At 45.8% G+C, this 16,569-nt stretch overlaps 1 long non-coding RNA gene across 1 annotated transcript; it reads left to right on the top strand.

The window, feature by feature from the left end:
- Positions 1-49: 49 nt before the first annotated feature.
- LOC115305039 lies at positions 50-1,579 on the top strand. The gene is made up of 2 exons (XR_003914735.1): positions 50-383; positions 706-1,579. It is a non-coding gene; the product is annotated as an uncharacterized LOC115305039 (long non-coding RNA).
- Positions 1,580-16,569: the final 14,990 nt, after the last annotated feature.

Here is a 16,569-nt window from a genome sequence, read left to right as displayed (position 1 = left end):
GGGGGGGGGGGGGGGGGGGGGGGGGGGGGGGGGGGGGGGGGGGGGGGGGGGGGAGGAGGAAGCTAAACAATGATTTGCTAAATTTGAAAGAGACCCGACTTTTCACAGGATACCAAAGCTTTCCCAAACGCAACCTTCTCTGCCGTGTCCTGTTCTCCAAGTTTCCAGCTGAAAGCATCCCGAGGAAATGGTGTCATCGGCTCAATTAAAAATGCTTCCTCCATCCTGGCTGTACAATGCCCCGTGGGCTTTCTGCATTTCGGCCGGATTTTTCCAAAAGGAGTGATTCAGCTTCTTAGAGGCGTTGGCTGGTAGTGTGGGCTAGCTGACGGCCACGGAAAGCCCTTGCTCTTCGACTCTCCTGGGACCAGGACTTTGGTCAGGTAAACAGTGATCTCATTCTTGGTTGTGGAGTTTTACTAACAGTGTGATGAGGTGTCCACAAGGTATGGGGGAGCTGTCAATCTACCTTCTAACAGTTTGTTTTGGCTTTTGGGGTTTTCATCTTATGGAGCTAGCCCTGAGGAGGCCGGACACCTTTATTTCCACTTAATTTCTGTCAGTGTAAGAGCAATGCCCGCTGATTAAATAATTGTAAAAGAAGAGAAAGAGGTTCTTGATGACGCCCATGCCTACCGACAAACATTTTATATTTTCCTTGATTTTGAGGCACACGTAAAAGCTCTCTGTGAATTATTTTTATAGGTTTCAAATAATTGTAAATGAGAACACTTCTCCATCTGTTCTGGAAACAGAGTGGTTGCTGAAGGCCCAAGTACTTCAGCTGGGTTAAACTTGGACCAGCCCAGGTGACCGGTGAAAACCTTGCGGAATACTTCACATCGGCCGAGACCACACACCCGGATTCCTGGACCGTGTCTGGCGTTTGTAATCAAACACAAGCCCAGAATGTTTGTTCTCCTAAGTAACGGAGACACGTTCTTCTCGTTTGAAAGCTTTCTGTCTTACCCAACAAGGTCTGTATCTAAACTATGTTAAAGACACATAGCAAAGGGGTGACATCACAGAGTAGATTTTGTTCTTTGAGCTCTGGGCTGAGCTGAAGTTGAGCAGTGACAATGAGTCATGTCGTCTTGTGACCGGCCGGGCACTTTCCCAATCAGAGAGACTGGAAAGATCTCGGACAACAGAACCTGGGGTTGTTTGAAGAAGAGGTATGAGCAGGACCTGTGTGCTTGGTGATACAGCCTTTGTGCCCTTGCAAATGCTGAATAACAAAACGCCAAGGATGAGCTAACAGTTAGTAAGGCTGACTCATTTCCTCATCTGTAGATGAAAGGGATCGTTCGAGAAATGACTGGCTTGCGGTACAGGTGAGGCGTGGCGAGTCTTTTGAAAGCAAGGCTGACTAGGACCTCGGCTTGTCAGTGATCCGGTGCATTGAAAAGGACATTTCATTATGAAATCATGTCAGAGGGTAAAAGCCAGGTCCATTTCTGTCCTTAACGACGTGAGGATGGCTGATTGCAGATTATATTCACGAGAAAGAGGTTACGTAAAGCTTGTGCAAATCACATGTAAAGATGGTTGAAAATTGAAAATAAAAAGGTGGAATCAATGTGAAGTTTCTTTTTTTTTCACACCAGACACGTTTTACTGGTGATGCTGGAGCTGTCTCCCTGGACGTCTGTGTAGATCATCTGTGGGCGCCTGCTGGACGGCCCCCTCCCTCTGTAGGGATGCCCCAGGTGTGCGGGGGTTGTGGGGTTTCCAGCTGTGTCCTGTTGACTGGGACCCACTCGGCAGGCACTGCCACCGGGGGAAACCGAGACCCCCCGCCCCCCAATTTTCCGTCATCTCCTGGGCTTTATCATCAGGCTGCCTTTACAAACACATTTCTCAAAGCTAGTTTGGAGCATACTTATTTTTAAAAACAGGAGAAGCCTGCAGGGAGAAAAACAGTAGATCAATGCATCCCTCCCCCAAAGGCCTAACTTTTCCTTCCTAGAGCAGATTTTACTAGGACTTCACCAAAACGAAAATAACCTCTCTGGGAGGATTTTGTTATTTCATTCATTTATCCTGTGTGACTTGCCCTCTGTTGCCTCTTTCCCTACGTGGTGTGCCTTCTTTTGGATTCTCGTGTCGTTTCAAAGACTGTACAATTCTTTGTGTTGTTGGGAAAGCACAAATTGTAAAACACCTTCAATGGAGCACACTTAAAAATGACCTGGTCTTCTCGGCCGTTTGGGTAAGGCCATTGGCTTGTTTGGGGTGGCGAACGGGAATAAGTGACCACGTGCGGGACACCTCTAGGGCCAGCGTGTTTGCTCAGAGGAAAGAATTCACTGAACAGCCATAGACTACATTCCAGAATGTTAGCCAACCACTTTGCAGAAGTGGGCCGTTGGGTCACATCAAAGCTCTGCAGCACTCCTCGAGAAGCACCTGCAAAGGTCTGCCCAGAGGACAGAGGTCTCGCTGTGGGGTGTCCACAGGAGCTCTCCCAACAAGAATTTGTATTAGCCGTTCTTGCCCCCTCTTGGTTCCCTGGTAAAAGGCTACTGGAATTTTCAGTGTCTGGAAATCCACGGGACTCTATTTTTTTTTTTTAAAGTTACTTCCTATGGTTTGCAATTACTTCTCCCAGAGAGCTCAATCTGAGTATTGTGATGCGGGGTGGGGGTGGGGGTAATTTCAGACACTCCAGAGCCTAGAGTAGACTCGTCGTGTGGTATTTCTCTCCTCCCTTGCACACAGATCACAATGCGATGACTCGGAATTTGGCATCTGAGAATCTGTAGAGGCATCTCATTGGTCTCCAGGGAGCCTAACAGCCAGCCAGGCGGTGGGATGCTGCGTGTCCCGACTTCCCCTCCCTCGTTTATCTGTTTGATGGGCAACGCTACTTTGATCTGCTTTCATGCAAGAGTACTTTTTAACAGGAGCCGATAAATACATGCATTTCAAGGTGCTTGAGAGGGAATGTCAACACAGACAGAGAGAGGGGCTGATGCGGCCTCATCTGGCTGCTCCGAGATGGGGGGCGGGGCGCAGGGCGATGTGCGGTCCGCTGAGGCGGCTCCTTCTCTGGTTTCTCGGCACAGATGACGCAGTGCTGGTGGCTGGGATGCCCAGGTGGTGTCCGGACCCTGTCCTCTGCCCTCTGTGTCCTGTCCTTCCCTCTTGACCGTCTCTGTGCGACGTGGCCTTAGCCGGGGGTGGGGCTCTGCAGGAGCCCAACTCTCGGGGATGGGGATGGCTCAGGCGGCAGGTGCAGTCTCTCCCAGTGAGGCCTCTCCCCCAGCAGTGAACGGTGACCTCTTTCTCCCAAGCCCATAACCCAGGATCCCGAGAGCTGACTCTCTGACCCCCACTTTCCCCTTCCGAAGAGCGGATGGGCTTTCTCGGCAACCCTCAGATCTGTCCGCGCCAGCCTGCCTGTCCCCACGGCCACTGCCCTATTTTCCTTCCTATGTAAGGCCCATCTGTCTCCCCAGCGTCTTCCTGCTCCGGCCACACTCCCCCCCCCCCCCCCCCCCCCCCCCCCCCCCCCCCCCCCCCCCCCCCCCCCCCCCCCCCCCCCCCCCCCCCCCCCCCCCCCCCCCGGCTCTGGTGAACGCTTCCCACGATGGCCCGATGAGTCCTCAAATGCTACTTCGAAAATGTCACTTTTCTAATAAAAATTTTTCCCCCTTGTCTCAGGGTATTCAAATCCCGGTGACTCGTTGATCTATTATCTTACTCCCTGAATACTGAGGCGCTGCTGCTTCATTGTTGACCGAGGTGGACATAGAGCAGCCTGAACACGGCCATTTTAACTGGACACACAGCGCCATTTTACATGCAAGGACCTACAATTCCCTTCCTGGATGACGAGGGCCAGGAGGTAGGGAGAACACAGGTCTGCGGCCTCGGTCAGCCATCCTGCCTTCAAACCAGAGTGGGCAGCTGTGTGCCAAGGGCTATGTCCAAACACAGCGAAATCCCAGCTCTTGTGAGCACGTATTTCAGCAGGGGGCAGAGGGGAGGAATTCTGTCTTTCTTGCACGTACACGTCAGCCTCCATAGGAGGCCTCTTCTGTAGAGCCATCAAGTGATAAGGAGCGACCACAAAAACATCACTTCCTGTAGCTGGTAACTAACAAGGCAGTCTCTGGAAAGCACGTGTGTGTGAGATTACACCTCCCATCTGTTTCATCTTTTCTGGGGGGTCATTTTTAATTGTTTGGATGAAAAGCAAAGGCCCGTCGAGGGCACGTGAACAAATTCCGGGGCGGGGGCCACTGGGAGTCAGACTCCAAGGGTTTTACACCCGCAGTGTGATGGTGGTGGCCTCTGAAAGACGTGGACTTCATGCCTCCGAAGGGGACAGCCCAGGCTCACCATCATATGGCCCACAGGACACTGGCCTCCTCCGGCCCATGGACCGCTGTGGGCTGAATCATGTCCCTCTACAATTTGCAGGTTGAAGTTCTAATTCCCAATGTGACTGTATTTGGAGACGGGCCCTCTAAAGGTGTAACTGCCATTAAATGAGGTCATAAACGTGGGACTCTGACCCAATATGACTGGCGTCCTTACCAGAGGAGGAAAGAACACCAGAGAGCTCTCTGTTGCCCTCCTCCCTGTGAAGACGCAATGAGAAGGTGGTGGTCTGCAAGCCAAGAGGAGAGCCCTCCCCAGGACCTGGCCAAGCTGGCACCTTGATCTTGGACTCCCAGCCTCTCGAGCTCTGGAGATAAATGCCTGTGGCGTAAGCAGCCCGTCTGTGGGGTGCTCTTACCGTGGCTCAAGCTAAGACAAGGTGCCTTCAACCACCGGTACAAGCAGGGGCCTGGGTTTTCCCTGTTTCTCTCTGCTCCGTGGGGCTCTGGGCTCCCTCGCAGTGCGCACGTGCTTCCCTGCCCACCTCGACTGGAAGCCCTGCTGTTAGGGCTCCGGGTACGGGTCGTGTAATTACTCGTACCCCTCGGGGACTAGCCAAATATGTGCCTCCCACTATGAAAAGTAACATTCGTTGCTTGATTCACTGGTCTGCTAGATGACTAGCCAAGATGTACCTGGGTGTGCTCAAATTGTTTGTTTTTACTTTGGTTTCTGGATTGGCAACAAAATATTAAGAATATTCTGCACACAATTCTGGCTATTTTGAGATATGAGGGCTGTTTATTTTCTCCTGGAATGATCCAGAGAGTTAGCTCAGTTCTCCCCTCCAACTGGCGTGTAAACATAAAGCAGGGCACCAGACGCCAACTTCTACAAAAGGCTCACTTTAATTTTTTTTGAACGGAGAGTGTTTTATCAATAAAATTAAAAATCCCATTATGTTCTCTGGTACTTGACCAGGGAGCTTCAACCAGATCCCCTTTCTTTAAAATTATTTCGTCTTTTCTTAGTAGAAAAAGGGAAAATACCTTTCCCTTTCATGGTGTTCCTTTCTTCATTCAGCGCAAAATTAATTTCAAAGAAAGGAGATGAACTCGTCAGTGCGGGCCACACTGTTTAGTGTAATAGCAAGATTTTCAATTAACGGCAATAACCTCGACTGGATCAGAAAATAAAGCCACGTGGGCTGACGCCACCCCAGATCAACACATTTTAATTGTTCTCATAGATAGCGCATGCGCGTCATAAAATAACCCCCCCAAACCATTTGCATTTCTAACCTAACATGACCTGTGCCTGATCTAACTGCTCGATGTAGGCCACTGAACTATGAGTCCCCTTTCTGTTCAATTACAAAAGTGATTTTTCATTCAGACCATGGATTAGGGATGTTTTGCTTATTCCACAGTGATGTTCAGAAACTTGTTATCTGTGATGTTAGCCATTTCTATCTGAAGTTGGCAGATATCTTTTTTAAAAACCATTCTGACATTATTTTATTAAATTACAACAGCTGGGTCCAACGGCCACGCAGCAAGCTAGTTCGCCACGTGACGTGCCTGAGCCCCACCTCACGGAGGCCTGGTGCCTTCGGCTCAGGCTCCAGAAGCAAAAGAAGGGAAAACAATGACTTCCCTGTTTCAGAAATTGTAACAACAGTCTCCTTCGTCAGCACGGCCAAATTGGCACTTGCAAAATGATCAGACTGTTGACATTCTAAAAGCGTTGCTAGGATTGTTTACCTAGTATCGCTTGAAAAACTTCCGTGTCGTCAACTTCCCCCTTTTTGAAATGGCTCTACGTCCCTTAGTGCAGTTGGGGTGACATTCGGCTGCAGGTTACAGAGGGTACAATTAATAGAGGTATTCACGATTGACCTTGTATTTAGTTTACATAAAATTAAGTACCAAGGGGGAGGATTTGGGGCTAAAGGAACCTCTTAGTAACATCATCAAAGATCCAGGATCGTGTTTCAATTTCTGATTCATCATCTTGGCTTTGTAATATTTATTCTCATGGTTCCAGGGCACCTGCCGCCTGTCCAGGCTGCTCCATGTTCAGGTTTAGAGAAAAGGGGGATACTGTTGTTCAAAGGTGTAAAGTTTCAGTTATGGAAGGTGAGTTCTGGAGGTCCTCTGTCCAGCGTTGTGTCTGTAGTTAGAAATACTGTATTGTGCGCTGAAAAAAGTGAGAGGAAGATCTTGCATTAAGTGCTCTTATGCCAATGAGAAGAAAATAAGAAAGGGAGAGAGAGACAGAAGAAGGAGGAGGGAAAAAGAAAGTGTAAATAGCGGCACTCGGAAACCTTGGAGATGACAAGTATGTCCACTACCTTGATTGTAATCGATTATATAATTGAGTTATCAATTATATCTCAAAAAATCTGTTAAAAAAAAGGAGAAGAGCCCAGAGTCTTTTTGTTTAAACATATTTGGAAAGAACAGTCCTCCCAGGACAGTCTGCCTACCGCTCATAATCGAGAGCTCCGCCGCGTGTCCGTGCCCCCATTCAATGGAGGCTTGGAGCCAGCTTCCGGACCCGGACCCTGACACGCGTGGTTTCCGGGCAGCAAATCCAGCCCTCTGCCGTCCTGTCTTTCATGTGTGTTACGAGAGGCATCGCAGAGAGTCCCGTTGTGGGTTCATCTCGTTATTTTGTTGACTCCACCCAAACAAAATTCCAATAGAAAAAAAAAAAGCCTGTTGATTTTTACTAATTTCCTAGAACTAAGAATAAGATGAAAGAGGACACGTAGGGCTCAGATTCTGTGCGATCACCCACTAGCCGGGTGACCTAGGCGAGAGGCTTCGTGCCTCCCATCCTCGGTTCCCGTGCTGGTAAAAATGAGATCACGCACTTGGTAGATTTCTGCAGGAACAGCCCAGGGCATCGCTCCTTTGGTGTGAATCCTCGTCTACACTGACCCTAGGCTTTGCCCAGACTTTCTTTGGCCAGCCAGCTGTCAAAACACAGGAGACAAGCAAACAGAACACAATGCATGTGGGACAAGCTGGTGTAGGGGGCGAGGGTGGTGCACTGGAGATTCCATTCTGTGAAGATGCTTGGCAGGAAAGGCCTTCTGGAAAGACAGGCACAGATCACAGCTGTTCCCAGTGAGCCCAACGTCTTGCCAACCTGCAAGCTAAACGCAGCTCCATGTGTCAGCGCGGGCTAGACCTGCGGGAGGTCTGAGCAATAAACCCACAGATACACTGAGGAGCTGCAGGCACTGTTGAGCTAGGTCAGTAAGTTCTGTGTCAGAGCAAGGTTGCTGATATACACCAGCTTTCCAATGGGATGATCTGCGAGGATTGTGGCACTCAAAAGTGCTGGTTGTTATTACTGTTGTTGTCATTGTTATTCTTGTTGTACTGCACAGATCCGTGAAAAGGACTCACCAGTTAGAAAAAGAAACGATAACCTGCAGATGCTGTCTTAACACCTGCAATCTATTTAGCATCGTGTGCTGTGGGGCTTTCCTTTAAGAAGATTATATCCTGGCTAATCCATTAAAGACAAAGAAACAATGTGTTTATTGCCACAGGCTATGAATAAATAAGAAGAAACCTGACTCTATGAAATGTGTCAAATAAGTGAACATTCCGAGAATCAGGAAATAATGGAGGTTTTTGGAGAGCACTTTGTAAAATGGATCTCTTGATCAGGGTCTTGAATGGAGGGAAATACTTCAAAAATGTCGATGCTAATGATATTTTAATATCGACATTTGTTGAGAACTTCTTGTGTTCTGCACGTGAGAATAAGCACTTCAAAAGCAATTTCAGATTTAATCCTTCCTGTAGCCTTATGAGGCAGTTTGATCCTACCCTAGCTTACAGACGAGGACACAGAATGGGAGAAGAATTAGGAAATTTCCTTATCTGTCTAATGCTGCCCTTCTGGTGGGTCAGTAGCGGAGCTGAGATGTGATGCCACGGTTGCCTGGCTCCAGACCAGGCTGCTTCTCTCTGCACGGAGGCTGGCAGAGAAACTAAATGTATCTATGCTCTTCCAAAAACTCACTTTGAAGTTGAAGAGAGACTTGATTGTTACCATTGCCAAAAATCTACCTTGACTTATATTCCAAAAGGTCCTGAGTAAATGTATGACCAGAAAGTTATTTTTGTGAATAAAAGACATGTATTGTTCTAAAACAAAAAAATAAAAATGCATAAAACCTTGGATTATGAGTCACTTGTTCTTCAGGGGTTCCACAAGATGAGCAAACATTTCTACTAAATTTTAACTTGATAAATGAGCGATGTCTTGCAACGTCAATAGTACATGATGCTCACCATCACGTGATCACCACCGAGCCAATGGTTCTTCTCTCCCTCTCACTGCAGGATTGTGGGTAATCGTCCGCCATGCTTGGATGCTTGGTCTCAGGCTGTGGTGCTTGGCAGAAATCAGTGATTTTCCAGCATGTTGGAAGGTACCTGCGCCTGGCACTAGTGTGTTTTTTGTCATCTCAAAGCACCTAGGGACAGTCCTTTGCTTTGCCACACAAGAGGAAACTTAGGAATGCTTTGCTTCCTTCTAGATCGAGCTGCCTGCAGATAGAGACCCTTCCTCTGCTGCCTTATTGCCAGTTACATTGGCTACAGCGTATGACAAGACTTTACTAATACTGACAGTAGTCACCCCCTGTTAGTGACAGTGAAAGTCGTCCTACCTGATACCCCTGCCGCTCTTATCTCCCTCACACCGGCCACAAAGGTTCTCAATAATTTGTTTATTTTTGCTTATTTTTCTTTATATTTTGTATTTTCTTTATGATTTTGTGTTATATTACAGTATTATAATCATTCTTATATGAATACTTGTGGGTTATGAAATGAATCATCTGAGTCTCCATTATTTCTTAGGGGAAATTTTTCCTTGATATACAAATGCTTTGGATTACAAGCATGTTTCTGGAACAAATTATGTTGACAAACCAAGGTTTTCCTTAGCTAGAATGCATATGGTGTTTAGTCTGGACCAGGCATTGATCCTAATGTTTTGTGCATTTGGTACTTTTTTCCTCCTCCCAACCAACATGTGAGAGTAGGTTCTTTTATTTTCCCCACTTTATAGGTAAGATGACCAGATTCAGAGACGTTAAGTCACTCTCCAGGGCCACAGAACTTTAAAAATGGTGGCTCAGGGGTTGGAATCCAGGCCTCGAGCCCCATGCAGCTGAGGGTCAGCTCTACACATGGTGTGAGCCCTTCCACACCTGAGCTCAAACATCAGTGGAACCAGAAAGTAAAAATCCAAAGCTTGTGTTCCTAGTCGCAGAGACTGGAGGTGTCTTTGTTACCACAGCGTGATCTAGCTTGTCCTGACTGATACAAGCAGCCAGTCAGGAGGCATAACATTCCCACTAAAAGAGCCATTTTCATTTTATTTTTATCCCACTAGCCCATTCAACTCTATTTCTTCTTGAACCCAGTCTTCCCACTAAGGTAGGTCCCATTAACCTCAATTAACTGATGAATAAAATGAAGCTCAGAGAGGTTCAGAAACCTTTCTGATAATCTACTGAAAGCAGCAGAGTCTGGATTTGAACTCAGTTCTGTGTGATGCCAAAGTCCCTGAAGCATAAAGTTGTAGAGATCAAGGTGGCCTTTAAAGTTACTTAGTCTTCATGTCCTAGAAAAGTTTCACAATCTAATATAATTCACATAGCAGGGACAAAATTTCCTCTGCAAAATTCTCCTAGTGTTGCCAAGAACTTATAGCAGAAACAAAATTACATTTGTTAAAAATAATGGTATTTAAATGCCTGAAATAGAGTCTTTTAAGCCATTAAAAACTCATACAACTTGTATTTAGCCTTTCTAGAAGCCAGTTAAGATGGCTACCTGCTTTTGTTTTTAAAAGTGTTTATATATGTAATATACATTCCCCAACCCAGTGCAGTTTTCTTGCTCTTTGGCAAAAACACATTTCTTTCTTCTTTCTTTTTTTAAGTTTATTTATTTACTTTTGAGAGACAGAGAGAGAGAGAATGAGAGAGAGGAGAGAGAGCGAATCCCAAGCAAGCTCCAAGCTATCAATGCAGAGCCCAATGTGAGACTCAGTCCCACAAACTGTGAGATCAGGACCTGAGCTGAAATCAAGAGCAGATGCTTAACTGACTGAGCCCCCCAGGCGCCCTGAAAACACATTTCTAACTGGTTCTTAGGAATGGTTCTTGTTCCTTTGTTGGGTTTCGTGGAGCACAGGGAAGAGGAAGGACAAAATAGTGTGTAACTGGGGACCGCCGTGCTTCATATCACACAGATGGGAGCAAAGTTTTGCAAATTACTTCCCGTGGATCCCGGCCACAATTGTCCACTGTTGTGAGCCACGATCCAGCCGACAGTTCAGGACAGAATCCAAGTTTGACATGAACTGTCTGAGTAACTGTCCTGGCACTTTACTTCCCCTGAATATAGAAAGAGCCACAGTGTTTTATTACTCTCAGATGAGCAATCAAAATGGTCATCCAAAAAATCAGTAACTTGGTGGATAATGCAATACCAGTGACAGTTAATTGAATTAATGGCACGACTGATTTCTGCAAAGGCTAAATTTCGAAGGCTCGTGACAGCTTTTGCCTGAGCCTTCAAACCTGTTGCGATAACTCGAGTCCCAGACTTTGGGTGCTTCTGAATGGTAGCTGGTGCTTAATCTCGGGAATGTTGCTTCTGGTAAAAACAAACAAACAGACCATCAGAGTATGATTCTGGAGTCATGGGACCGACCATCTCGTGTGATGAACTCCATCTGAGCACACTTCTTGAAGAAGCGTTTCCTGATTCTTTTTTCCTTATCTATCTCTTTTATTTTAGACTTTGTGACTGTATCAGATAATGAAAAATTAAGGTTAAAATGAAGCACATTTTTGGATTACGTGGGGACAGATCTCTTTCACACACACAAACACACACAAGACTTTGTTGGAGGAGGAAACACTTTTGGATGCAACAAGTCCTGCATATTTTGTTTTATTTTTACACTGCTTTTCTTACTTGTCAACGCTCTGCACTAGTGAGTCTACTTCCATGTCCACAGGAAGAGTCGCTGTTCACTCAATGGGAAGATGCCCCCCTCCCCTATGCATGAGGCATGAGCGCTTTGGGGCATAGTGTAGGTCAGAGGCCACTTTCTATCCCTTTACTTGTGTCCTCATGGTTGGAGCTAAATGAAGTAAATGACAATGTCACAGGACTTACAGGTCCACAAATCCAGAGATTTCTTCCTCCTGCGCAAGCAGCTCATCCACCAGCTGCCCACGTCCTGTCGGAGCAGCAGCCCTGTGTCCCTGTCTGCACGTGTGCCTCACTCCACACTCCTGCCCTCAGCGCCCCACAATCTTCCTGCTTCCGTTAGTCCTACGGGGTTCCTGCTGGCCCTTCCCCATTTCCCGTTCACCACTCCTGGTAACTGGAGCCTGTTCCTGGCGCTGTGAGGACAGCCTTGTGAGATGATCTGACGTGGCCACTTGTGTGGAATGTGGGAGAATGGCCTTGAAGTGATGACCTGGCTGGCTCTAGGGACCACGTGGCCCCTCCAGCCTGACGACTAACAGGGGCAGATGCTGTGGACTCTCTGCACTGATATCACTGGACGTGGTCATTTTAACCTCAACTGAGTCTTATTCTTTCGCTCTTTTTGAAATGCAATATTAATATAATTTGTCGCTATTCTCTAAGGGACACTTATTATGTGGGGATTCTAGTATGTTTTACCAATTTAGTTGTTATAATGACCTGCAAGTGCCTTGATTTTAAAACCTTATTTGCCAGGTCTTTTGAGAGCTGGCTATAACCTGCGATTACTCTCATAATGGACTGCTTCTCTAAGGTACTTCCTAAAAGCCAAGTGGTACTCATCACCTCGTTTTGCATATTGAACGACATTTTTAGCTTGGTATTAATAATCCAACATTATAATAAAAATAATAATTGCAAGGATTTGAAAATTCATTACAAATCTCCTTAAACCCAGGTGAACTCATTAACTCTTGGATAAAAAAAAAATTGAAATTAAAAAAAACAAAGACTTGATTTTGTTCTGCCTGATGTGATGACTTTGAGGAAGAATGAGTAGAAGTGTGTTGTGCCTCCCTCAGCTCCGGGTTAGAGCAGGTACGCTGGCTGCTTAAAATAGTCTGGAATTTGGGCTCCCGGGCGCTCGGTTGGTTGAGGGTCGGATTCATCGGACTTAAGATTTCAGCTCAGGTCATGGTCCCAGGGTCATGGGATCAAGCCCTGCATTGGGCTCTGCATTGAGGATGGAGCCTGTTTGGGATTCTCTTTCTCTCTCCCTCTCTCTGCCCCTCCTCCCACTCACATGCTCGCTCTCTCTCTCTCTCTCTCTCTCTCTCTCTCTCTCAAATTAAACAATATATACTAACAAAAATAGAAGCAGAACAAGAGCTTTCCTACTGGCTCTGAGTCAGACTCGTGACCGTTAAGGAGAGCTTTCTGCCTCTGTCCTCCTGAGGGAGATGAAAGGAAGAGGGGAGAAAGCATCATAGATGAACTCCCAAATCACAAACAAGCTAGCATTTTTAAACAATTCGAGACTTGTCAAGACATGCTTCCTGCCCTCTTTTGCCTTCAAGATGATGACATCTTGGTTAGCAAGGGCTCTATGGGTGTGAAGTCAGTGGCTTTCAGGATTTGGGCACATCTCCTAGGCATACAATTTTCCAGGTGTAATGGATTGAATTGTGTCAAATGCATACACTGAAGTCCTAGTCCCACTCCCTGAGAATGTGGCCTTATTTGGAGATAGGGTCTTTTCACGGGAATGAGGTTAAAAGGTGTCATCGGGGTGACCCCTAACCTGATCGGAGTGGTGTCCGTATAAGACGTGGGCACATGCAAAGGGAGAAGGCCAAGTGGAGATGAAGTCTGAGTTGGGGGCGAGGCAAAGAATGCCAAAGGCTGCCAGGAAACCACTGGAAGCAGGAGAGGGCTGGACCAGTTCCTCCCTCAGAGCCTCAGTAGGAACCAGCCCCGGATCCTGGACCTCTGGGCTCCAGAAGTGCAAGACAACCCACTTCTGGCGTGTTTGCCACCCAGTCCATGGGCGTTTGCTCCAGCCGCCGCAGCAAGCTAACTCACTAGGCAGACAGAGGAGCCAAGTCATCCCTGAGGGGCTCCTGTCCCGTCCAGAGCTTAGAGTGAGTGACCCCATGAAGAACTTAGCAATGACAGGAGGCAAGGCATGCTCTGAACGTCACCATAGCAATTCAGAAAAAACAAAGACTGTTGAAGTCACATGACAGGAGGTGCCATGCTATTGCATGAAAGAGCAAGGCAAGCGGCGGGCACGGTCCCGAGCAGGAAAGCAGAGCCCAGGGTTTTGGAGAAGAAAGTTGGGGACAAAAGCCGAGGCAAAGCACGTCATGTGTCCTCGCAGGCAATGGAAAGAGACTTAAACTGGGTAGAAATGAATCCCCACGTAGGTAATGGGCTTTCATGTTGTGGAGGAGAAGGTCACGAGGACATGCATCTACTTTACATTATACCCTAATTTAAACATCAGAGAAGAGCAAAAATGCCAAAGTTTCATTGTTATTTCCAGATAACTCCATAATGAGTGTAAAAATGTAAAAGTACCGTGTGGGAATACCCAGGGGAGCGTCCTTATTGGGGATGACTTTATCATTTCCAATCATTAAAGAAAGTGTATTTTATCCATAAAAATGAGAACATTTATTGCCATTGGTAGAGCTTATCTAAATTCAAATACAGTCTTCATATTCAATCACAAGTACTGTGAAAAAAACAATCTAATGATTGACTAAGATTTTTCTTTAAATATAGCTTTGACCTGTTTTTTTGAGAGTTTTCCTATCTGCTGATTTTCTATCAATGGACATGACAGCTTGCTCATATCTGCTCTGACTAATTACCATCCATGCCGCCCTTCCAAAGCCCATTCAAATCTTTTATGGTGCAGAATACAGCATCACTCTAGTCTATTTTCCTCTAAGGAAATTCCCAATATGTAAGTCTAAATATCAAAAGTAGTAAGAAAAGCCAATAGAGTAAGACCACAATGGAAATTTGACTCATCCTGAAACTTTACAAGTTGTAATATGCCACAAAAATAGTTGTCCCTAGTTCGTGGCAAGACTTCTTTAGATATATTGTGATTGTGAAATACACCACGAATACTTCACTGTTCTTTAAACGTCTCGGTTTGCTGAGGCCAGTGCACCCCTGAGATGGCATTGGTACTTGCTGTGCGCCATGGCCACACGTCTGTTCCCGTGCTGTGTGTCCCGTCTGCATGGGGAAGGAAAGCGGGGCTTCGTCTCAGTCATGTGTCTGATTAAGGATATCCGTTCTGTTCTTTCACTTACTGAGTTAAGAGTGAAAAGCAAGTAATTCTATTGCTATTGGAGTAAATCAAAATATAGATAGAAAGGCTGATGTCATATTTTAAAACAGGCATTGGAGTAAGTAGAGATTTGATAAAATAAGAATGTGCTTATGGTGAGCTCTTGGTTTTGGGGCTAGATTCCCATGGTTCATCACTTCCATACAACACCCAATGCTCATCCCAACAAGTGCCCTCCTCAATGTCCCTCACCCATTTCCCCCCTCCCCCATCAACCCTCAGTTTGTTCTCTGATGGTTTGCCTCCCTCTCTGTAACTATTTCCCCCTTCTCTTCCCCCATGGTCTTCTGTTAAGTTTCTAGAGATCCACATATGAGTGAAAATGAATGATAAATGTCTTTCTGTGACTGACTTATTTCGCTCCGCATAATACCTTCCAGGTCCATCCATGTTGTTGCAAATGGCTGGGTATCATTCTTTCTCATTGCTGAGTAGCATTCCATTGTGTATATAAACCACATCTTCTTTTTTTAAATATTTATTTATTTATTTATTTGTTTATTTATATTTTAAAAATGTTTTAATGTCTTTCATTAATTTTTGAGAGACAGAGAGAGACAGTGCCAGCAGGGGAGGGTCAGAGAGAGAGGGAGACACAGAACCTGAGGCAGGCTCCAGGCTCTGAGCTGTCAGCACAGATACCGATGCGGGGCTTGAACCCATGAACTGTGAGATCATGACCTGAGCCGAGGCTGGATGCTTAACCGACTGAGCCACCCAGGTGCCCCTAAACCACATCTTCTTTATCTATTCATCAGTAGATGGACATTTGGGCTTTTCCCATAATTTGGCTATTGTTGAAAGCACTGCTATAAATACCTAACTTGACAATAAATTATATTAAAAAAAAATAAAGAATATGGGGTTTCTTTAGGGTGATAAAAATGTTCTAAAATTGACTATAGGTTACATAACTCTGCATATACTGAAAATCATTGAATATTAGATTTTATGTGGTGGATTGTATGGTATGTGAACAAAAAAATCAATAAAGCCATTGTAAAAATATTTAAAAAATGAGAATCTGCCTAATTCATGAGTAGATCCTCAAACTAATAAAACCAACATATAATTGTCTGTAAGAGACATCCCATACCATTGAGAAGACCGACAGCAAATTATCACCTGTTCAGAACTGGTTTTCCCCAATCTGTTGGTCGCCATTTTGGCAACATCCACTCCATCTATCAATATTTGTCTGCAGTTCCATAGGAATATGTGGCTTGACACAAATTAAAGAGGAATATGGTTGGGGCACCTAGGTGGCTAGTCGGTTAAGTGTCTGACTTCGGCTCAGGTCATGATCTCACGTTCATGGGTTCAAGCCCTGCATCAGGCTCTGTGCTGACAGCTCAGAGCCTGGAGCCTGCTTCCGATTCTGTGTCTCCCTCTCTCTCTGCTCCTCCCACACTCATGCTCTGTTTCTCTCTGTCTCAATAATGAATAAACATAGGTTTTTTTTTAAAAAAAAACAAAGAAGGATATGGTTTGTCATGGTGAGTACCATGTTACTGCCTGCCTTTGCCTCAGAATACGTGACATAGTTTATTTCATTTCCCCCCTAGTTTTATTGAAGTGTAACTGATGGGTAAATTGTGTATATTTATATGATTTTACTCACATGTAGAATTGAAGAAAGAAAACAACTGAACAAAGGAAAAAAGAGAAACAAAAAGGCAGACTCTCAACCTTAGAGACCACACTGATGGTCACCGGGGGCAGGGGGGTGCCGGGATGGGTGACACAGGTGAAGGAGATTGGGAGCCAAGTACCATGACAAGGACCGGCAACGTACAGAGCTGTTGAACACTGCATCGTGCACCTGGAAGG

Source organism: Suricata suricatta, chromosome 10, assembly GCF_006229205.1.
Source record: "Suricata suricatta isolate VVHF042 chromosome 10, meerkat_22Aug2017_6uvM2_HiC, whole genome shotgun sequence".
NCBI classification, from domain to species: Eukaryota; Metazoa; Chordata; class Mammalia; order Carnivora; family Herpestidae; genus Suricata; species Suricata suricatta.
This window is presented reverse-complemented; position numbering and strand designations above follow the sequence as displayed.